This window comes from Sceloporus occidentalis, unplaced genomic scaffold (assembly GCF_023333645.1).
Source record: "Sceloporus occidentalis isolate IW3139 unplaced genomic scaffold, rSceOcc1.0.p SCAF_6, whole genome shotgun sequence".
In the NCBI taxonomy this organism is placed as follows: domain Eukaryota; kingdom Metazoa; phylum Chordata; class Lepidosauria; order Squamata; family Phrynosomatidae; genus Sceloporus; species Sceloporus occidentalis.
Window position 1 is genome coordinate 17,062,501 of NW_028316986.1, and position 25,312 is coordinate 17,087,812.

Genomic DNA, 25,312 nt, shown 5'->3' on the forward strand with positions numbered 1-25,312 from the left:
TCCAGCAGTCAATGGAACCTGGGTTATGTTCGTCCCTAATCATATTTCCTTATCCATCTATAAAAATGTTATAACTGCTCTATTATAGAAATGCATGTTTCCTTTTTTAAAAAAAAAATGCCCAGAAAGAACAGATTCTGCTGTCCTCAGCAGTATGACATGAATGCAAAGATTTATAATTGTTGTTTTATGCATCCAGTGTTTAGGATCTCTGTGAGCTTTTGTCATTGCCAAGGGATTGTATTAGAATGAAGAAATGTCTTAATAGCAATTTGCTAGTGTGCTGTTATTCTTTCTTGAGGCCTATTTTTGAACCTATATATGAAAAAAATGGTATCTCAGGGGTTCTGGCCTAGTTGTCTCCCTGTCATGTTAGTTTTCTATGTGCTGGGATTTTATTTTATTTGTATGGACTATCATTTAATCACCTCAACACACACCTGTACGAACAAACTAAAGAGCTACAGCCAAAGCCCAGGTTGTACTGCTCAGTGAAAACAGAGTGTGAATGTTACAGTAGAAAAGAAATTTGGGTCAACATTTAAATTAAATTGCAATAATATAATCTAGTGAGCTAAATTAAGTACCAGGAAGGCAGACTTCAGTGTAAAAATATCCTCTTGTCTCCATTCTGATACAACTTTTGCCAAAATATCTAACAGAGGAGCCTCAGGTCTTCCAAAGGAGGGAAGGGAGAACCTGTTCTCTTCATAAATGCTGATCTGTGATCAAACTGATGTTAGCCATTTATTCCGTGCTAAGCAGACTCACAATATAGGTATACTACTTTTCCTTTGAAAAGAAGGATTCTGGGATGGGATGGAATTATATGCTTAATTCAAAATAGCTGGCATCTAAATCAATGTCTGGCATCTACTGTAAGTCAAGGGAATTCTTGCCAGTGTAAGGATTCTAGTGGTATGCAGAGAACTTCCACTCATGAGGTTTTCCTGCCAACCAAATGATAACTCCATGCATATAAAGAATGTATCTATGGAACTGTCCATTCCTATGGAATGAATAGGAAATTTTTTAATCTGCTCACCAGATGAATGGATCTGATGGGTTATACTTTAAAAAAAACTATATTTAAAGTAGGTTCCTCTGCCTGCAGAAGACATACCTTTAACTCTAAAAAGTTATACTTTCTCCATTACAAATCAGTGGCATGGGAGTAGGTCTCTACGTTGCTGCCTTGAAACAGGTGAGTCCAAGCAAGGGATCTGCAAAAATACATATTCACATGTTGAAATTTGTACCACAATAAGTCATAGTTGCTACAGATAAAATCTCTGGATGTGATGTACTAGGGACAAACAAAAAAGAAAAGCCAGTTGTCTTCAGTCCAGTGCGACTTGTGAGGGAACAGAGATATTGGGTTGTCTCTGACCAAAAACAAAATGCTGGGTTACGTGAGCCAATAAGGAAAATAAGATCCATGGAAGAAATTCTTGTGGTGTATGCATAGCAATATCCGTTCTTTTCCCATCTCCAATCTACTGTACTTATGTTTACTCTTCCTTCCTTTGTTAGATTTTCAAAATCAAGAATTAATTATAAGCACACTCCTGTTTCTTTCACTAAAGTGAAAATCTGCTAAGAAAGAGTTGTGACCATGTTTGCAAAAGTTCATTAATTCTGACAGCACCTGTAGCAGCTCAGTATTTGTAGGGCTGAACCAAATATTCTCTTTGTTATTTTTGACACATTTATTTTGCATTTCAAAGATTCTCAATCTGTTGGGGAAAGTTTCCTTTATTTGTTTAGCATTTTAGAGTTAGAGGTGTGTCTTCTGCAAGCAGAGGAACCTACTTTAAATATTTAATACCCATAGCAACTTTATCGCCTGCTCACTGGAACCTTTTGGATTTGCTTGGGGTGGCTACAAAATTCACACAGCCTGTAACAGGAAAATATTTTCTTATAATGGTGAATAAAACTAAAAAGTTCATATTTATTGTTATCAGTATAATGTTTTGGGAATCATGTGTTTTCTGGGGACTGGGTATGTATCCATATTGAAGAAAGAAAGCAGTTTGGCCCCACTTTAACTATGATGGCTCCATCCTGTGGAATCCTGGAATGTGCAGTTTGGTGAGATATTAACCAGGTCTTATCAGAATGTTCTGGTGCCTCACAAAACTACAAATCCCAGGATTCCACAGGATAGACCCATGTGGTGTCAAAGTGTTTTAATTCTTCAGTGTAGCTGTACACTAAATAATGGTTAGTCCACTGCACAACAGTAGCAGTTTGACTTTCATAACTCTATCCTCTGCAATCCTGGGATATATAATTTGATAGTAAATCCTTTAAGAATTGTCTCTCAGAAAGCTCTAGTCAAATCCTCCTGCAGTACAGCACCAAAGATCTCCAGCAAAGATTTCTATGGCGGGTTACAGACCCCCCAAAAAGCAGCGGTCTGGCTCTGCCTCCGCTTGCAGCATCTGGGAGCCGCACGGCTCCCGGACGCTGCAGAGAAGGAGCGCGGAAATCACGCTCCTTCTTGCACCCCGGAAGTGACGCCTTGAGGCGCTAGTCATGTGCTCGTGGCATCATTTCTGGGGCGTGACGTGCAGACGCAGCGCATCCACTACGTCAAGATGGCGGCGCCCGTGTGGAACGGCCACTGCCATTTTGTGCGCGCGGAGCGTGTACTAGGGTTAGGGGGTGCGGAAGCACCGCCCCTTCCTAACCCTAGTACGCGCTCGTCGCGTACTTTCTGGCGGTCTGTAACCCGCCTAAGTATTTCAAAAATAAAATAATAAAAAATAGATCTCAGGATTCCTAAAGATGGAGTCATTGCAGTTAAAGTAATGGTGCATTGTTGATACATGGTAAAGAAGGAGCAGACAAGTTGCATGAGATGTTATGTCGTGTTTCATATAAACTGCTGTAGTTTACCTTTCAAAATTACACTGATAGTATTCACACATTTTCTTTTCCCTACCTGAAAGAGGTGTTTGGATTGAATTGGGTGCATAACAGCCATAAATTCAACACTTTCCCCCCAGTCACCAGATCACATTAATGGAACCATGTTATACCTGTTGTATGTATGGTATGTGACTAAAGGCAATGGGAGGTTAAGTTTAAATGAAAAAAAAAAGGTCTAAATTCTACTCCTGAATCCCGCTAATTCAGAAGGAGGTCTGATGGGTAGCAGAATGTGTATGGAGAGTAGAAATCAATGGCATTTAAGGTTATAGGGATAAAGGCATTCTGTTCAAAGGCACCCCTTCTTCTTTAATTTTTTTAGCCTTGTTCTGACATTTGCCCCACTACATATTGAGAGCTAAAAGTCAGGGCATGTATGTAACCACCCAAGTAAGCCCTGGCCTCCAAGGACCCTGAGCACCAGTAGCATGCATTGAGCAGGAAAGTAGCCATATTTAGCTGAATAAACATACAGAGCTTCTCAGATCAAGACCCCGCTTTATCAAGTTCCCAATCATAGACACGCAGTCAAATGTATTCCAGAGGAATATTGTAAAAAAGCCTTCAGGTTTTCACAACCAGTGTGTGAGGGTTCATGATGCTTCCAGGTGCATGGGGACATCTGAGAGTACCTTTCTTCCCCATGAACCATTTAACTCTTTACACATTCATACATGCTTGAATATAGTTATTATATACTATAATTGTAATCTGTTGTAGAGCTATTGGGATCCATGGAGGTTGGGACCAGGAGAGAACATTTCTTCCTGCTCTCCTTTTCTAGAGGTATTCTGGAAGCCATTTGACCACCTTTAATCCAGATAGATGTCTCAAACTGCAACTAGATCCGGAATCAAGTCTTATCCAGAAAAGAATGGGATTTTGAGCTCAAAAACATATTTGTTGGATGTGAGGCTGTGTGTGTGTGTGTGTGTGTGTGTGATTATAATTATAGTAGCAAATGTAATCAGTTCAATGATGAAAAAACACATACTGATAACATTCAGTCTCTGGGCAAAGGCTGTAAAAAAGAAGGGGGAGAAACTCATTCACATATTTTGAGATGACTAGTTAAAGTGGTTTCTTCATATGTATACCATGAGAAGCAAAATAATGGAAGTGTGTGTATATGTGTGTATTTATACACACACACACATGCATACCAACATGTACACACACATGCATGCTAGCTGGGAGATTTGGGAAGTTGTAGTCCAAACAGTAACTTTTCCAAGTTTTAGTTAAGTTATGATCCACCCCACCTCTTCAGCAGGCTTTCAAATTGGTGGAAATTCACAATTCCTCCAGTTCTTGAAGGCAATTGGGAAAACAGTTGATTTATCAAGTCCCCAGTGAGCTGACATATGTGTGGTTTGATGGCTCATATATTGTGCAGGGCTACATTTCAGGTTATTCTGTTGGAGAGATTAGTTACATCTCACTTATGAATTCCTTTGAGAAGGACATCCTGAATTATGAATTCCTTTTGACTGACATCCTGTTAGGGAGTTATTTTTCATAACCAACTTACAATTGCAAAATGTTAAATTCTACAATGCATCATTCTACAATGTTAATATTCTCTGGAGACGTGAGCTATAGCTTTGCTGTTGGGACCATTGCACAAGTGGAGCCAGCAGCATGGCATTCTACAACAGTTCTCAATGTGTCCCAGTGCACAACATGCCCTGTTGTACAATGGGACATTTTGTGCGGTTTTGTACATTGTTGCAATTCATTAGCATGGTTGCGTATTAGCAATACAGCGATATAGTACCATCATTATAAGGTTATTGATCATGTTGCTTGATGCATGATCTTGGCCTTTCCTCTCCATTGCCAACAGCCAGGTATAATGTATATAGTAAGAAGGGCAAAGCAGTGTATTTCTGGTTTGTGTTGCTGGTTCATTGATTCAATGCTAATCAGCAGTTCTTTTAAAAACGAAGATCGCTAACAGAGTTTGCATTTAAATACAGCCCTAAATCCATTTGTTAGTCCCATCTGAAATAGACCTCTTGAATTAATGGAAACTTCATAAATCAACACTTTTCTGTTGTTTCAATTGTTTTACTCTAAGTGGGTATAAGAATTAGAAGTAGGCCTTACTATTTCTAGAAAGCTTTTTTTTTCCCAAAATACATATTTCTAAACACAATTTTTCTCAGAAGAGATGCATATTAGAAAAGACATTTTATTCTTTTTTGAGCCAGGACATTTCAGAAGTACAAAAGCTAGTGAATAGTTAAATTTAGATCTGTACATTAGTTAGAGATTGTAGGTTTGATTGGTTCTAACTAGAGTTCATTAAGGCTGAATTATCAAACATTCTGATAGTAAATGTATATTATGTAGGCATGAGTTGTTTAGAATTTGAGGAACATCAAATAATGTAATAAAACACAAAACCTCCTTAGAATGGCAATACTCATCTCCCTCTCTACTGGCATTCTGCTTCTGCAGTTTTCTTGTTTAATATTTTACTCTGTTTTAGAGGAAGATGTGCATCTTTGAGAATTCACCTGGGAAAGAAGCAAAATAGAACACAATTATAAAATTAGGGCTATTGAAAAGATATGAAACACAATACTTCTACTTCTCAAGCCTTATCGTTCCTAAGCTCTTAACAGAATCATGATCCCTTTTATCTTCTTCTCGGTGAGAACTCATAAGATGTCTGCTTTTTGTGTCCCATTGTGGTTAATTTTATGTCCCACACTGGTAGAAGAAGAGATCAATATTTTGCAGATGGCACACAGTGAATTATCAAGGAAGAACAGAGCGAACACCAGAAGTTACAGGTTGTCTCCTAGATTAGGAATAAGTGCACAAACCAATGCCCCATTGCCATTTCTTTGATTTAAGAGAGTTAAAAATAGATGTAAGCAAAGAGGCAAGTGGAAAAAAGTAAAACCAGAATGGATCCAAGATTGGAGAATTCCCACCACCACTATGGGGAAAACTAAAGTGAGTTTCTTGTTTAATATGTAGAAAAGTTTAAAGTTCACAGCCTGAAAGTCTTGGGGAAATTATTTTCCTTTGAAACATCAGATAAATCTAACAACAGTATGCAACCCCTCTTAGGGGCTGTCTGTAAGGTTCAAATAAACTGGCCTCTCTGCGGCCTCTTAGTAGAGTGTGTGAATGATGGGCCCAAATCCCAGTTTTAGTGTGAGCAGACCAGATGATGTCCAGCATGTTCAGCACCAGAACCAGGCTATACCTCCCTTATAACAAATTTTAAAAATTTACTTTTTACCTTGGTTCTTCTGGGAAGATCCAGACCTCTTTTCTGATGTCAGGTGGCTGTTTGAAACACCTTTTGCTGAGCCACCCAATGCATCTGCCACCCATGCGATCATCACTGGGTGCCTTGTTCTGACCTCAGAGTGAAGCAACCTGCCTTGGCAGTGAATGCATCTGGGGCTCAGTGGGATGCTCATGGAAACAGCTGCCTAGTGCCACAATGAAGGGCCAAGTAATGGGGGAGGTTGGGGCAACTGTGGGGCCAGAAAATTTATTTTTTTTCTGCTATCCTGGAGTCCCTGTTCTTCTTGGGTGCTACCTATAGCTGACAGTTGCCAAAAAAGTGGTGTTGATTCACCAAGTGTGGTTAACTGCTGTCCAAAAGAGAAATATCATCAGTCAAATCATAAAATGAAGACTCTCAACTAGTAAGAGAGTCAAGGGCATTTACATAAGCGTTTACTTACCATTCAACAATGGATCTTCTCCAGAAGGCAGTAGCAATTGGATTTTCACCCAAGTGTTTCATTTTATTTCCTTTTCTGGCCTTTTCTGAAATTGTTCCTGAAGAATGTGCCCAAAATGAACATTCCAAGTTACTGCTTGGATTTATTGTGTAAGCTTTGCTGGGAGTCTTGGTTGGTGTAATCTATTCTTGCTGTAGTTTATTGGATTTCCACGTTTTATGAAGAAGAGACATCATACATAGACAACCTGTTTCTGAAACCCACTTCTTAGAATGTATCCATGAATTAGATTCATGGGAAAAGGGGATTACTGATCAATTTTGCTCCTCACTACATAGTATAATCTTAGGAAATTGCACAGGAGTCCCCTTGAGATTATGATGCAGCAAACATGAGTAGAGCAAAATTAAAGCCCTAGGCTATTTTCCCACAAGTGAGCTCTCTATAATCCTTGTGATGCACAGAGAAAGTGCTGTGAAACATAAATAGCTGGACTTCAGCCTATCATTAAAGTAGTATTTGGCAAGAGGAAATTTGTGAATACACAAGGAATAGTGGGGATGAAATACTTACTTTTATAAATATTTGGTCTGAATCTAACTAACAAATCCTGTCATCTTCTTTGTAATTCACCCATTCTACTAGGTTTTTCTGGGTGGGGTGGGGATTGAGGAGTCTGTAATGATGGTGCTATTTTCTTACTTACTTAGATTCTGATGTCATGTATAATATCATAACAAAAGCCATATTTCAGATATTTTTCCTTCATCATGTACATAATTATCTCCTATATGCAATATAGTTATTTCTCCTCTATCATTGACTCCCAGTTCTTGTTTGAAATTAATCTTGAGCTTCGCTTCCTTTCATCCCAAAAATCGTGATTGTTTCTCTCTTCTGTAACTCTGTTCTTTACCATCAGTTCCTTGAACTGTTCTGAATGCTCAGACCTGCATGATAGCTTTCTCCTCTCACTTTTCAAATGGAAATACCACATTTTATCTTGCAAACAAGGGTCACCTTTGGAAATAATTTGACCAATGAGACAATTTTCCAGGAGAAGCTCATCTGAAAGGACAAATAATTGTCAGTGGCCTTTTGTTAAAAAAGCTGCAGATCCAGATTGTGTATGTGTGTGAAAGGGAAGTCGAAATCCAGAAGAAAAGCTAGGACTCAGAAATATAGCAACTATTTGACAACTGGTACTCTTCTCTCCAATCACTAGAAAATTTAATTTTTTAAAGATCAGTTGCCTGCTAGGTTTGCATCTAAGAAAGTCATGAATGCATTATTCATTTTTCAACTAGCTGGGTTCACTCTGAGATACATAATAATTAAAGATTTAATGCTGTGGCTTTTAAATACTAGGGATCCCACCTAATGTTGCCTGTGACTCATCAGGAGGTCAAACAAATGTCTTCCTTTGTCCCTTACTCACAGCCAGTCAATGGAGATCTCTAGAAATTCAGAGACCTCCCAATGAAGACAGGGAGAAGAAGAACTTAATATATATATATATATATATATATATATATATATATATATATATTGAAAAGGTATAGCAGCAGGGTTGTATGGAAGTTCCTACCTGCCACCCTTGAGAAATTTCTTTAATCAAAGTAGTTTGGACATTTCTCACTATTTCATTGCTTGGGGCTAGCAGGCACTGTCCCAAGAAAGCATTAAATATGGGAACGGAAAGAATACTTTTTACTATGGTTTTTTCCCCCTTCAAAATAATGGTTTCCCCTGTTCTCAAGAAATCTCTTGCATGAAGAATATGAGAATGGAAAATATTATTCATTGTTCACAAACTCTTTTGAGACATTATTCTATCCCAAGGTACATGGTTTTTATATAGAAAAATGTTTTCATGTGGAAAATATGTTTTATGCATAGACAAAGATGTATACCAGTACGAGATTTTTTCATTTTTTTTTTGTGGTGGTTGTTGTGGTTGTTGTTGTTGTTGTTGCAGAAAACACTTGCTTGTGGGGGAAAAGGGAATGGTTTTACACAGAAAAGCCAGATATGTTTCTCTGCAAAATTGTTGCCTGAATATATATATATATATATATATATATATATATATATATATATATATCCAAAGGTAGTCTTGTTGGTCATGCAGTAAAATATAACAAAATCCACCCTTCCCCTCCAAAAAGAAAACAACTTCCAGTGATACCCTTGTTAGGCCAACCAAAAGGCACAGAGCATATTATGCAAGCTTTCCAAGCTCACTGGCTTCTTCATCAGGAGTAAATATCAAATATCATTTTAGGGAAAGAAGCATAATGATGAGGGCCACAGACTGCATCTTTCTTCGAATGTTAAAGCTAACTTTAAGATGGTGGTGGAAGAGATTTGATGCAGGTGACAACCATGCCCTTTTTTGACCATGAGGCATTTGGGACAGAAAAACAAGGCCAGCCCCTTTTTTATTCATTGGTCTTGCAAAGAAAAAAAAATGCATTATTGCAAGACTGATTTTTGCACGTTTCCATAAATGTGCAAAATTTCAATTTACAGTAAATGCTGGCTTCTTGAATGGGATATTAAAAGCTAGAAGTATCAGGTAAGTTGTTTGTCCCTGTGTGAACAATCAGCTTTCCCTTTTTTTGGCTTGTTCTCTCTCTGTGTGTGTGCATGTGTGCGCGTGTGAATGCATACACTTAACCTCAAAAAGAAAGGACACTAGAAATTGAATTTGTGAAAATTTAATGTGTTTAGTGCCTTGCTTCCACCATCTTGAGACAGCCTATGCAATCCATAACTGGGATAGGAACAAAAGTACAGGAGTAGGGGAGAAAATGAAAGGCCCTATTCCAGTTTTGGTTTATTCTAATTTTGACTTTATTTTGAATGGGTCAGACAGCATCTGGAATTCTGTAGCCATTCTGAATGCTAAATTTTAAGAACAGCACAGAAAAACTGAAATATGTTAGGTATTAAAGATGGCCAGACATATGAAATATAAGTACTGTGAAGGAGAGGTTGAAGGAAATGGGTAAATTTAGCTTAATGAAGAAGAAAATATAGGAAGGATAAAAAAAAATTGCTAATGATGGTAATGACAAAGATGATGATGATGATCAACAGTAATATCCATAGCATACCCAGACTACATTTTTAAATGATCAGTAAAAATACAAGTGCAATAAACCATTTCTAAATTAAATAATGAAATGCAGCCAATGAAGAAAGCAAAGCAAAATAGAAGTGTGCATGTATACATCAGAACCGGTGCTAATAGAAATAGGTATTAGCCATTAAAACCCCACAAAAGTGATGTTTCCTCAGGTTTTATGACAGAAGTTGCAATGAAGGATTCGAATGAATTTCCAGCTGGGGGGACACTCCAGTGTTGTAGGACAGCACAGTAAGACTCCGTGTTTGTCACTCACCTACCAATGCTCTCAAGATATCAGTAGAAGTAAGGTTTTTGACATTGATCATAATTCCTGTGCCAGCCCATTTACGAACAAGAATTTAAGAGCAAGAAATGGCCATGAGCCATTTTGGGGTCAAGAGACTCAAATCAGTATATGGAGTTGAGCCTAGAAGCAAACAGAAACTCCACAGAGTTGATATGAGATTGGAGATAAACTGACCTTTAAGTCTGCTTGCTCAGTTTTGGACCAAATGGAACTGATGTATAAGATAATGATGATAAAATTCTAGACTAATTTGATCTCTTTTTTTAATGAAACTATCAGCTTGGTAGATGAAGGAAATACTGTACAAGATATCTTGATTTCAGTAAGGCCTTTAACAAGGTCCCCATGATATTCCTGCAGACAAGCTGGTAAAATGTGGGCTAGACAATGTGACTTTTAGGTGGATTTGTAATTTGTTGACTGGCCAAACCCAAAGGTGCTCAGCAATGGCTCCTCTTCATCCTACAGAGAAGTGACCAGAAGGTTAAGGCGATTTGATAGCCCTGTTTAAATATTTGAAGGGATTTAATATTGAGAAGGGAACAAGCTTGTTTTCTGCTGCTCCAGAGACTAGGATCCGGAGTAATGGATGCAAGCTCCAGGAAAAGAGATTCCACCTCAACATTAGGAGGAACTTCCTGACATTAAGGGCTGTTAGACAGTGGAACACACTCTCTTGGAGTGTAGTGGGGTCTCCTTCCTTAGAGGTCTGTAAACAGAGGCTGGATGGCCATCTATCAGGGATGCTTTGATTGAAAGTCCCTGCATGGCAGGGGGTTGGACTGGATGGCCCTGTGGTCTCTTCCAACTCTATGATTCTAAGTCTTAGAGTCAGTGCCCCAGCTTCAGTGAAACAGCTTCCCCAGTTGTGGCATTGTCTGATAGCAGCTGAAAATGGTGGAATAGAAGGCACTTGATTCTTCAGTGGAATCAGACTTTGAGGAAGGTGTCCATGAGGGTTATAGCTTAGGTCTCTGACCACTAGCCTCAGCTTCAGTATCAGAAACCCAGCATGGTTTCTACTGATGTCATACAAGCTCCGAACACAATTAGTTTCTCCTTCTCTGACCCTGACCTCAAGGCTGGCCGTAATTCCAGGTTGTTCAAAGGGTTGTAATTTGTGGCATACCTACAGTGTTTTCATTGAGGTGATTGTTATTAAAAGGATACTCTCTCTTTTGACTTTTAATTCTATAACCCTGTTGGCAGATTTTTAAGATTTGAACTAGATAATGGCTTTTGTATTCTTGCACATCTGATGCCTATTTGATTGTAAGCAAATTATTTCAAGACCAGCCATGAAAAATGTATATTTAAATGTGGGGAAATCACACCATGCTCTAGGGGGAAAACATGCTCCATTTTTGAGTTCTGGAAAAGACAAGGGCCCCATAGAAAAGGCCAAAAATGAGAAGTGGGACATGATTCCCATAGTTGCCTTGCAGCAAACAATTGGAACATAATAAGAATGTCTTGGTCAGAGTAAGGAATTGGCTTTGATTGGCCAGCATTCATCTATGGTTTTGTTCATCAGCCAGGTATAGTGACTTGACTAGAGGGATAAAAACGAATTTTCTTGGATTTGACACTTTAAACAGATTATACAATCTGCCCCTTTTAAGATGTCTGGCAAGAGTAAATGTGCCTTATGTGCAGAATTTCAATAATTAAAAAATCTACATGGTTTAGGGAGTGTTTCAGGGGAATATCATGCATACATTTAAAAATGATAATGACACAAATGTTCACATTTTTAAAATAAAATAAAAAGCTTTAATAATTGTGTAAATTAATTAAAATATGTACATTAATGTTCATATTAAAAAAAATAGGGTTTATTAAAAAAACCACACACAAAGTGTGAATTTCTTCTGGAAGAAAACCTGCAGAGTTTTGCAACTCAATATGAAACCAGCATGTAAAGAAAACAGGATTCAAGGTAACACTATAAAATTATATTCCTTACATAGGGAGGGGGAAATAATCTTTATCTAAAGCAATGTTTTAGGTACCGTCAGTCCTCTGTATCCACAGATTCTTTATCCGTAGATTCAATATTATACAATAGAATATTATATATATTCTAAAATATATTTTAAAAATCACACCTTGATTTTTCCATTTTATGTAAGTAAAATGGCATTTCACTATGCCATTGTATTTAATGGGACTTGAGCATCCACTGATATTTTGGTATCTACAGGGGGGGCGGGTTCCAGACTAACTGCCACCATTATAATGGGGCTTGAGTGTGGCAGCGCAGCAGCACACACCATTCATTTTTCTAATGGAAGGGGGGAGGTCCAGACCCCAAGACACCCCCCCCCTTGGCTACGTCCCTGGGTCCGAGAGTCAACCCCCAGCAGCTAACAAAGGCCCACTGTAGAAAAGTTTCCACCTAAGCATCTAGCTGGAGTTACACTCTGGGCAAAATGTAATAGCAGTTGCCCTCCCAGACCTGCCCAATCAAAGCATGCTGGTGGAGATTTCTACTCTGGCAGTACTTTTGTAAGATTTTGGCCACACAGTGCCAATAAGCCAAGATAGCTTTACTAAGTTCATGATGGTACCATTGGGCTTGTGTTCCTGAACTAAATACAGGATTATTTTTCCCATCTAGTAGTTCTATTTTCAATTCCATATCTCCAACTGCCCCAGTGTGGCAGGGACAGTCCCCATTAATTTTCTGTCACCAAACTGTTTCAGCTGCCTTTAAAATGTCCCAGTTTGTCTCTCTTTCTCCCATATCCTTGCTGCTGCAAGCAGGGACGTAGCCAAGGGGGGGGGGGGGGTTTGGGGGTCTGGAGCCCCCTTCAACTCTGGGGATGTTCAAGCTCCTTCCTTCCCCCTCTCCTCCCCTCCATCAAAAGCACGGAGGGCTCAGATAGAGAGGGAAAACAAAAGAGGAAAGACAATTTAAGTTGCGGGCTCAGAGAGAGAGAGAGAGGGAGGGAGGGAGGGAGGGAGGGAGGGAGGGGGAGTGGGCCGGGGTCTCTCTCTCTGTGCTTACTTTCCCTTTTGTTTCCTTTCCATCCCAGTCTTTCCACTACTCCTCCTCCCCCCCCCCCCCTGAGCTTTTGCCAGAATAAAAGTCTCTCTTCCTGGGGAAGAAGGGAAGGAAGAGAGGAAGGAAGGGAAAAAAAGGAAGGAAGAGGAAGGGGAGAAAGGAAGAAAGAAAAAGGAAGGAAGGAAGCTTCTAAAAGGAGATATAAAAGAAAGAAAAGGTGACTTCTAACTTTCCTTTCAACAGTTATATCCATATACAATATAGAATAATAATAATAATAATAATAATAATAATAATAATATCCCTTACCCAAAATGCTGAGGACTAGATGTATTTTGGATTTTGGAGTTTTTCAGAGTTTGGTATATTTATATATGTCAAATGGGATATAATGGGAGATGGGATCCATGTATGTTTCATATGCATCTCATAGACATAGACTGAAGGTAATTTAATACACAATGGCGGGGTACAGACGGGCAGGGGAAGACGTCTTGGAGGTTTATTCTGCTGAATACGGAGCCTCCAGACCGCCTGCCCCAGGGGCGTGGCTCAGGTGTATGGGGCTTCCACATGGGGGGCAGTGAAGACGCCTCACCTGGGGCCGTTTCTGACCCGCAGTTTCCATACCGCCGCCTCGGAGAACGCTGCAAAGAGAGAGGCAGCTTCTGCACGGGCGGCCAAAAACGGGACTTTTTTTTTCTTTTGCAGGCTGGCGGATGCGCCGCTGCGCAGCTGCGGCGCTCAGCACCGGCGGCAGAAAGCCTATGTGCACATTTAAAGCGCCCAGGCCCCTTTAAACTTTTTCCCTCGCCCTGCCCAAGAACAATGGTGGTCTCCTGCCAGCTGGTGATCAGCTGGTGTTGGCATCCTTGTCCGCTTGCACGTTGGTAGTGTCACCAGCATCATGGATGCCTCCTCTCCTTTGGTCCCCACGCTCTTGCTGAATCTGCAATGCACAGCCACAGCTGTTGCTGCTGCCACTGCTGTCCCCCTGCCATCTCCCATCACCTCCCTTGTACATATGTAAATATTTAAAGTTTTAGGGGTTTTTTATTGTTAGGTGAAAATGGCACAGGAATGTGTGTAGGGGTTCACTTTAAATTCCAAACTTTCCCCAATTCTAGCAGCGCATGCGTACATGTTGTTCTAGGGTTAGGGTTAGGGTTAGGGTTACGAGCATTAAAATAGAGTGCAGCTGTACTGCAGCTTCCACATCTGTATGGCATCTGACGCTCTAATTAGAGCCTCGGTGCAAACTGCGCATGTTCCAGGACCCCGACTCATTATGCGACACAGCAGACATGGAGCTTTTAAATGGGCAACTTAAATTAGCGGCGTAACAATTCTGGCGTACCGGTGCAGCAGCTTATAGATGGAGCTGCGCAGTTGCGCAGTATATATAAAAGAAGCGGGGAAAAGCAGCACCTTTTTAATGCCGCTTCTTCCCACTTGGGGCGTGCGGGCGGCGTGTTCATGGCAGCATTCAGGTAAGGGCCGTCTGAAGGCTATACCTTCATGACGTCATGAACACACCCCTTTTTGCCCGTCTGTATCCCGCCAAAATTTTTAAAATAATGTTGTGCTTCTGTACACTGAGCAGTCAGCAAAACCCTAAGACCACTGTTCCTTGTATAATTCAATAATTCAGTAATTTCTCTAAACCTTCAGGATTCCCAAGTTTCCTTGAGTTGGGGTCAGACCAGATGCTCTCATGGTCAGTTTTGGGTTTTGGAATAATTCAGGTTTCAGAAGTCCAGAGAAAGGAGACTGGGACTCTACTCTGTACATTTCTTCTGATAATGAACTCAGGTTTTCAAAAACAGTCATTTCTGTATTTTTGCAACAACAAAAAAGAGGAGGGTCTGTGATGCAAAAAGCAAGAAGCTTCCTTCCAGCCTTGTTTTTTCTCTTTTTTAAAAGACAAAGAGAATAAAATACAGTTAGCTGGCCCCTTTTCAGCATGTCAATGGGGATGCTTTGATGGAGAGTTCCTGCATGGCAGAATGGGGTTGGACTGGATGGCCCTTCTTGGGGTCTCTTCTGACTCTATGATTTTATGATTAATTAATTAATATATGGAATCAATCTAAGATGATGAATTGGGGCTGTGGAGTCCTATGGCCCTGCTCCAGGCAATGCTAGACTGCAGTCCCCATCATCCAGCAGCACCACAGACTGCTGGGAACTGCAGTCTAATAAGGCTGCACATTGCAGAAATAATCCAGTTTGACACCACTTTAATGCTATGGAAAATCCTGGGATTTGTAGTATGTTGTGGCACCAGAGCTCTCTGACAAAGAATGCTAAATGTCTCACAAAACTACAATACCCAGATGTTCATAGAATCATAGAATCATAGAATCGTAGAGTTGGAAGAGACCACTAGGGCCATCCAGTCCAACCCCCTGCCATGCAGGAAATCCAAATCAAAGCATCCCTGACAGATGGCCATCCAGCCTCTGTTTAAAGACCTCCAAGGAAGGAGACTCTATCACCTTCCGAGGAAGTGCATTCCACTGCCGAACAGCCCTTACTGTCAGGAAGTTCCTCCTAATGTTCAGGTGGAATCTCTTTTCCTGTAGCTTGCATCCATTGTTCCGGGTCCTGTTCTCTGGAGCAGCAGAAAACAAGCTTGCTCCCTCCTCAATATGACATCCTTTCAAATATTTAAACAGGGCTATCATATCACCTCTTAACCTTCTTTTCTCCAGGCTAAACATCCCCAGCTCCCTAAGTCGTTCCTCATAGGGCATGGTCTCCAGACCCTTCACCATTTTTGTCGCCCTCCTTTGGACACGCTCCAGTTTCTCAATGTCGAATGTTGTTATTATTATTATTATTATTATTATTATTATTATTTTCTTATATCCCGCCTTTCTTCCAATATACGGACTCAAGGTGGTGATTTTCCATAGCATTAATCTAAAGTATGTCTTTCTACAATGTAGATGGACACCTCCATTACATAATTTGTTGGGGATGCTTTGACTGGGAGTTCCTGCATGGCAGAATGGGGTTGGACTGGATGGCCCTTGGGGTCTATTCCAACACTCTGATTCCATGATTCTATAGCACTCTGAGCCTACTGTGATTTTAATTGTTTTTAAAATTATACAGTTTTAACGTTATAAAGTCCTATAGTGCAAACCATGCACTGATGGACTATTGCACTATAATTTTTTATTGATTGATTTTATACCCTGCCTTTCTCCCAAAATAGGATTCTCTTAAAGGGGTTTATTTTTCATAAAAAGAAAGGAAGGTATAATGTCTTGGAATTTAAAATTATGATAGATAGATAGATAGATAGATAGATAGATAGATAGATAGATAGATGAGTCTTGGAATTAAAAATCGTGTGTGTGTGTGTGTGTGTGTGTGTGTGTGTGTGTGTATGTCTTGGAATTAAAAATCCCTCTTGGGAATGAAATGTTGTGTGGATGCAGCCTGGGTTCTTAGCTCAGCTCAGAAATTGGAATGCAGTGTCTCAAAGCATGAACAGAGTGTCTCTGAGCATGAACAGAGTGGCTGCCGCTCATTGCTTGAGAAGCTGCACTTTGCTTTATCGACCTGAATTTATCTGATGTAAACATCTTCAGAGGAAGGGCTCAGTTTGCATCTGCACTGAAAAAATAATCCAGTTTGATGGCACATTAACTGCTCTTGGCTCCATGTTGTGGAATGCTGGGATTTGAAGTTTGTTGTGGCACCTGACAGAGATGGCCAAACAGCTCCTCAAAACTACAAATCCCAAGATTCCATAGCATGGAGCCATAACGGAAGTTAAAGTGGTGCCATCCTGAAGTAAACGCTTGACCCTCTTTTTGTGTCTTGGGGGGGCTCTTAGCCTCTCAAAATGGTGGCACTTAGTCTGGACCCCCCCTTCCCAAAATCCTGGCTACGTCCCTGCTGCAAGCCTCATTGGCTGCAAAATGAGTTCATAGTCTAAAAGTAATATGTGCTTATTTAACACAACTGGAGAGTGAGGAAAGGAGAGGAGGGGGCAGAATCTTTCCCTTCTCTGTAGGTCTGGACAAGAGCAAAATGCCACAGTTCCTCCTAGTGTGTGCATTCTTCCTCATTAATAACCTTTGCCATCTTGACCATACTCTGATGTGGCTTGCCCAAATGTGACCTGTTTCTCATCTGTAAAATGTTGGTATGTCATTTATTTTAGTGGGAAATAGTTAAGAAGTAGCACAGTTTTATTGATGGAAGGTCTTTTTTCAAAACTTCCCAGTACCCCAAACTCCGTCACACTATATTCAACGGGCTTATATCCTAGGAAGCATGAAAAGATTAGAACTTCACTTGGTGAATATATTCACAATATCTTTCTGTGCCATGCTTTTTTAAAAAAAGAATCCTAATGCTCTACTTAGTTTTTGTCAGAAATAATACAGTTAGCCCTACATATCCACAGATTTCTTATCCATGGAGTCAAGCATCAAAACTTGACAATAATTTAAAAATATATAAATTCCAAAAAGCAAACCTTGATTTTGCCATTTTATATAAGGAACACCATTTTACTATGTCACTCTATTTAATGGGACTTGGAGATCCACAGATTTTGATATCCACGGGGGGTTCTGGAACCAACCCCCAGCAGAAACCAAGAGCCCACTGTAATTGGCTGCATTTGCCCTACAGAAATAATACAGTTTGACACCGCATTAACTGCCATGACTCAGTGCTATGGAATCTCAGGATTTGTACTTTATTGTGCTACTAGAGCTTTCTGATGGGGAAGGCTAAATATCTCACAAAACTACCAGTCCCATAATTTCATAGTATTGAGCCATGGCAGTTAAAACAGTGTCAATGTGCATTAATTCTGCAGTGCAGATGCAGCCCAAGAGTGTACACTTCACAGACATGCAACAGGAAATTCAATTAATCAAATGCCAAGAAAGTCCATAAGAAGCCAGGCCTTTTTGCTTTATGGTGAACTCAGAAGGGAGAGCTTCTCAGGAAATAATGGGAAGTTAGATAGTTCAGTTTTGATAGGAACTGAAGTGTAAACTCTGTATGTATATTTCCATGAAATATTCTGCTTTTCTGCCTTGTAGTCTGAATTATCTGCCAATAAAATAAAATAAATCCATGGAGCACCATTCTCAGGTATCCTTGTCTTTCAGGACTGCAGTCATAAATCAGTTACGCATTTAAATTTGGGTGGAATCCATATTGGGATTTTCATTCAAATGCAAGTGCTGTCTTTGACCTTTAAAAGAATGTAGATTCAGATTCAAACACAGCAACACATTTTACTTTGCCCACTGAGATGTGCATCCCTTTCTGGAATACCTGGGTAGCTTGCAAAAACACTTTGCACTTTGCACCTGATGGGATGGAAATCTGATAGCATCAGGCAAACCATGTGGATGTCAACTGATTCTTAACACAAGAGAACATATATTATCCATACAAAAGAACAAAAATAAAAAAGCAGTTTTTGTTGCCTGTTATCTGCTGCAAGGATATTGCCTTTTGGGTGGTATGCAAGCATTTTTTAAAAGTAATCAATGACATTTACAGCAATATCCCTACAACAGATGTGTATTGGGGGAGGTGTTCTGTTTATTGTTTATTGTGCTTTTGTTCACCTCTTTTTTATTTTTAGTGAGTTAAGCCATGACACAATTGTATTTTCACCATTCTATCCATTGTAGGATTGAAATGGACTGAAATATTTTGATTTTAATTACTGCCTTCTGAATTTCACAGGTTGGATAGCAGAGTGTAAAGAGCAAAGGGGGGGGGGTGAATGAAATATATACATAAAGCTGCAGCAACTGGAATGCACAGGAGTCTTCTTCATCATGCCTCATCTAGAAGAGATCAAGTTATCTTCTGCTCAGAGACATTTTTAAATGTAGAGAAATGATTCAGAGCAGAGTTAGATTTTAGAGATGAGTCATGATGAGTAGCACCTTCCCATTGTTATCATTATTACTAGTTGAAAATAGCCCCTAGAACTGACCCAAACTCTACTTCCAGTTTTTATTTCCATTTTTCGTCCATTTTTGTCTAGTTGTGTTGTTGTTGTTTTTCAGGCTCTGTGGCAGATGTTTACAGGTGTTGAATGTTTGGAGACTCTGTTTGCCTTCAAAACATTAATAATGATGGGGGGACATCTGGGAAGCAAGAGTCTGGAGGGCTGAAGAAAAAGATATTGGCACAGCATAGACCACATATTCTCCACAGTTGGTTGGTTGGTTGGTAGGTTAGTTGGCTGGTTGGTTGATTGATTGCTTGATTTGATATCCTGCCTAGTGTCATGGGATCTCAAGGCAGCATACAAGTAAAATCAATGCAGGCATTACATTTAAAACTTACTTTCTCTTGAATCTTTCACTGTTAGGGTTGAAAATACTGATAGGTGTTTTGAATATTGGACTAGGACTCAAAGAGATCAGGATGCAAATCCTCTTAACTATGGAAATGCATTGAATGAACTTAAGAAAATCACACTCTCTCCACCTCAGAGAAGGACAATGACAAAAACCCAGTTGAAAAAAAATCCTGCCAAGAAAACCCTGTGACAGGTTTGCCTTAGGATCACCATAATTTGGATATGACTTGAAGGCACCTAAAAACAACAGGCTTTATTATTCAGGAATGCCATTATGACAAGTCTTGGAAGGCATAAAAATGTTTGTGAAGTTGAAGGTTTTCATGGCCGGCATCCATAGTTTTTTGTGGGAGGTTTTTTGGGCTATGTGGCCATGTTCTTTCTAGAAGAGTCAGGAAGAAACTCTGCTAGAACATGGCCATATAGCCCAAAAAACCCACAAAAAAACTATAAAAATGTTTCTTTTATTGCAATGGTTGTCCAATTAAATTTTCTTTCATCACTACTTGTGAGAATATATTGCTTGCAGCAGTATTTATCGAACTGGTGTTCAGCTCCAGTAGATGTGAAGGATGTAAATCTCTAATATGTAAATCTTCAAGGCAAGACCAAATTCTCTGGAAATGCAGAGGATTATTATTTTTTGAATAAAAACTCTGTGTTTATAAGTTGAGTTGATGTGAACAAGTTGATGGCATATTTTAAGGAAGCAACAGTAAGAAAACAGGCAGTGTATCATATCAAGCTTAGCATATGGATGGTAGCGGAAAATATTCATATATATATGGTGGTATGGGTGTGACTTTTATAGGGAATACCTGGTCATTATGTGAAAATGTAAATATAATCAATAGAGAATAAGAAGAGTTCTCAGTCTCAGTTTTCTTGCACTTCTTTCAATCCCCCCTGCGTTTTTCCTTTTTTCTTTATTTCAAATCAAATTGTGAAACTGGAGGGGGGGGGTTGTGCATAACAACTGTGCTCATTTTAATGCATTTTTCTGGTTTGTGTATTTATTCGCCTCTTTTATATAATGAACAGGTTTTTCCCATTGACCAAATCATTTTTATACATATTTTACTCACTGCTCACAGCTCTTGGACTAAAATGTGTGCCATTGTTTGTGTGTGTGTGTACAATTTTATTTATTTGGCACGCACTGTAAGCCTTGCAAATGTGCAAAGACTCAAAGGCACAGTGTATTTCTTCCCTGGAGTCTTAGGAGGAGCAAAAATTGTAGTTGCAGGGAGATTGTGGAGTTGTAAAAAAATTATTTACCATGCCAGCTTATGAAGCATTGCATTATTTACTATACTTTGTCACAAATTTTACAGTTGTAGGACAGAAGTCAATCCATCACATATTTGTATACTCTCTTCTTGCACTATAATCCATGGCTGTCATTCGTGTTGAATTTATATACCTTAGTTCACAGAGGTATATAACTGTTGGTGACATACACTCATAATATTCTAGGTTACACACATGAATGTGTGGTTTTGGATGCTGCAAAAGATTGTTGGTAAAATACACATGTATAATTTAGGGTTGCACAAAATAAAATGTGTGTTTTTGGATACGTTATAAGGTCTTAGCTCTTAGCTCCAGATTGTCTCCCTCTCCAAGATTTATTGACAGTTTACTGGCTGGAGGGGAGGGAGAGGAAAATATTTATGCAGTGAGGACTGTGCTTTGTCCTAGCTGCACTTTTCCAGCTGGTGGAATAAAAATGAAGTGACTGTCCATCCAGACAAAATGGATAATAATCTATTTGGCCCCTTCTAGCTGGAGAACTGAAAATTTGATGGGATCTTGTCTCCCATGCTTCTTTACCCTCTTTCCCACCCAGCCCCCCAAGTCAACAATTGGGTGTAGTATCTATCCACTGAGCTTGACAGCTGCCTGGGGAGGATTTCACATATGAACCATTGCTCTCCATATGCCTGGTGCGGGATTTAAGCTAAAATCTGGGATACCTAGATTGGCTACAAAGGCTGAAGTATCCAGTAATGATGTGAGCAGGAGGAAGGATGGACTGAGTGCTTTCCACTTGGCCAATGCTTGTGTAAGTATAAAGTCAGTGGTGTTATCTTAACTATACAAGAAACAGAAGTAAGACAGGGCCATATATAGTGCCTGCAACACATCTGGAGTGTGGATAATGGTAGAGTCAGACAGGCTATAAAATACATATTTCATATCTGGAGTGTTGATAGTGAGAGCCAGTGTGATTTGAGTGTTGGACTATGACTCATGAGACTAGGATTCAAATCACCGCTTGGCCATGGAAGCCCACAAGGTGACTTTAGGCAAGTCACACTTTCTCAGCCTCAGAGGATGGCAATGGCAACACCCTGATAGGTTTGCCTTAGGCTTTTCATAAGTCGGAAATGACTTGAATGCACACAACTATTGTGGATAGCTATGGGACTTATAAGTAACATTATCAGCCATTGTCAACAGTACTGCTTGGCACTTATACGGCCAGTCCACCCCCCACCATTACTATAATATATTTCTTGATAGAGTCATAGTGTGATTACTGATCAGGATTGTACAGTAAAGGTAGAGAGAGACTAATTTCCCCCCAGTCACTGCTAAGTGGGAGCAACAAAAATATTATGTTACAGCTCTTCACCTCAGATACACAGGCAAGCTTCTATTAACCTTCATATTGTGATATACGCTGAATTAAATATGAATTAATCCAGGACTTTCATGTTTAGTTGCTATTGTATCATGCAAGCAGTTTTTATTGCTGGTTGCCATTGATCCAGGGCATTGTAAGAAGTTATAATGGCACATAAAAATTGTAAATCAACCAATTAAAATAAAAGAGTAACAAATAATAAAGGCACAGCACACACAGCCTTAATTATTATCCTGCAAAGCCAGTTGATTTCAAAAAGTCTGTTTAAAGAAAAGGTCTATTACAGGGGTAGGCAACCTGCGGCCCGCGGGCCGGATGTGGCCCGGCAAGGCCTTGGGACCAGCCCCAGCCCGGTCCTGCCACCGATTGCCGCCGGGGCCTTTGGCGTCTCGCGCAAGGGGCATGGTGGGGCAATTGTCTATAGAAGCCTGAGAAACATGCATTTATCTTAACATTTTTTTAAAAATCAGCAAATTTTTTTGCATGTCTTCCATTTTTTATTTAAAAAGTGCCCTCCATTTGAAAATTTTGTCCTACATTTGTCCCGGTTTATTTATTTATTTATTTATTTATTTATTTATTAAATTTAATTATTTATTTTTTTGGCTTCGGCCCCCCAGTTGTCTGAGGGACAGCAACCCGGCCCCCGGCTCAAAAGGGTTGCCTACCCCTGGTCTATTACCTGCCAGTGAAAGGATTAACTAAATCAGACTCAGCTAGCTGTGTGGTTCTGAACATAAAGTTCATGATATTGTAATTGCCAGGTAAGGGTGGATGAATTCATCTCTATCTCATTTGTGCCAGTTTGGCAGATATTCATTCTTGACTCCATGCAGATGATGATGATGATGATAGCAGCATGTTTCTCTCACATATACAATATATTTCAAATTTCACATTAAATAATTTTGCACAAAACTTTCCATAATACAGTCAGCCCTTCTTATACATGGATTTCTTATACACCGATTCAAACATCCACAGTTTGAAAATTTTCCAAAAACGTATAAATATCAAACCTTGATTTTCCTTTTTTTTTTATAAGGGACACCATTTTGCTATGTCATTATATTTAATGGGACTTGAGCATCCACAGATTTTGTTATCCACGGGGGATCTTGGAACCAAACCCCAGTGTATAACAACAGTCCACTGTATAAGCATTTTGAGCCAAGGACAGTGCTGTAAATCTGCATTATCTGAAGAATAGCAATGTATGTGAAGGAAATGAAAATTAAGTTGCTTCACTTAAGAAATATGGTCCAAGCAAAAGTCTTCCCCATCCTGGCTACCTGGTAAATCCACTTGTTCAGTTCCGCTGAAGACCAGAAGCCACCTTTGTTGTTGATTCAACCCCCTCCACTTGGCCTAGAGCAATTTGGAGGACTCAGTTGTGGAAGGAAGAAATGGGCTGCACAAATGTAGAACTGAGGGATTTTGCTGTTTAAATCTATATAAACTTCCTTTTTTGTGCTTCTTGTCCCCCCCCCCTCCTGTCCATAAGAGATGGATTTAGAACTTTGACAGATGCTGTCAGTGGAGCCCAGACTTTTTATATGGCTTTAAAAGCTTTTTGCTGTGCTATTAGTTATGCATCAGACTAATGTCTATTGATTTGTAGCTCATTTAGAATGGACCATTGGATGCGGAATTTTAAAATTCTTTCTCAAAGGCCCTACCATTAGTGGGGTATGAATAATAGGTAATTAGTTAGTGCTTACTGTAATTACTGGATGATGGTAATAGTGATTTGTAGCATCAAAACCTACAAACTGTGGTGTCTCAGTGTTTTCAAGAAAAATGAAAATGCCTATTACAGATAAGAAATCATAAGTATTAACAAAATAGTCATTTCTTAAAAACATGCAGCAAAATCACCAAGTAGACTTTGAATATGTGAAATACACATGCACACACATGGTTGTGTGTGTGTTTCATTTAAAAAGATCAGCAAACCAATCCTATCACACATTTTCATTGGGTAAAGGAAAACCCTTAATGTGTCTTAAAGTGCCAAATTTCTATCTTACACTATTGTCATCCTTTCCTCTTAGGAAAAATACTGAGAGACAGCTGATGATGTGACACCCCAGCCCATTGGCCATGGTCATGATCATATATTGGGACACCTAGCTATCATAGCTATGATAGGCCCCCATCCAACTGTCTCTCACAAATTCACCTTCTCTCAACTGCAGCCTCTTTCCCAAACTCAGTCATTTACCAGTCAATAGAGAGTGAGAGGTAACAGACAAGTAAGAAGCTATTTTTCTATAGCAGGTCACATAGCAACAAGCATCATCAGAGACCTCCAAAGGTCCTCCACAGGTCCTTGAAGATGTCATTGTTCTAGGTGCTTGTCTGTTGTTCCTCCCTGCTCTCCACTGGCCAGGAGATGATCAGGTTTTGGGAGCAGTGGCTGGACAAAGGTGGGTTTGGGGGGAATTACACATTATGCAGTCAATGGACAAGTCTAACCTTTACAATGATCAAAAACTGAATTGGACTTAGACCATCATACTTCACCAACAGCATGTTAGCCTATGTATGCTTTCAATGCAAATCAGAATCTTCTGTTCTCTTGCCATCAGTAGTACATGTTGTTGTGTGCCTTCGAGTCATTTCTGATGTATGGCAACCCTACGGCTATTATGGGGTTTTCTTTACAGGTTTCTTCAGAGGAGGTTTGCCATTGCCTTCCCCTGAGACTGAGAGAGTGTGACTTGCTCAAGGCTACCCAGTGGGTTTCCATGGCTATGCTAGGATCTGATACTTGCTAGATTACCGCACTACACACTTATATCACTGCTATTCCACTTTAACTGCTCTGGCTGCTTCCTGTTGTATTCTGGGACTTGCAGTTGAGGTGGGGCAGACATTTAGAATATTCAGCCAGAGAGGTCTTAGGCGTCACTGAACTACAAACCTCAGAATGTAACAGGAGGCAGTCAGAGCAGTGAAAGTGGAATAGCAGCACTATAAGAGGGTAGGGTGGTAATGTGGCTGGTCTCCAGAGTCACAGTCCAACACTACATCACACTGGCTCTCACTAGTATATACAGAGTGCCATATGCAACTATGTTATATGTTTATTTGGGTGATTTCTAGAATTTTGAGCTAAGTGTCTTAAGACTTCAGGGTTATGTGTTAGGGATAGAAAGAATATTCAAAATACATATTTTTAAATGGTTTAAAAACATGTTT

At 39.7% G+C, this 25,312-nt stretch overlaps 1 protein-coding gene across 29 annotated transcripts in view; it reads left to right on the forward strand.

Moving 5' to 3' along the window:
* NRXN1 (neurexin 1) overlaps positions 1-25,312 on the forward strand; it is a 1,287,731-nt gene that overhangs the window by 453,797 nt on the left and 808,622 nt on the right. The gene's annotated exons all lie outside the window — the stretch shown is intronic.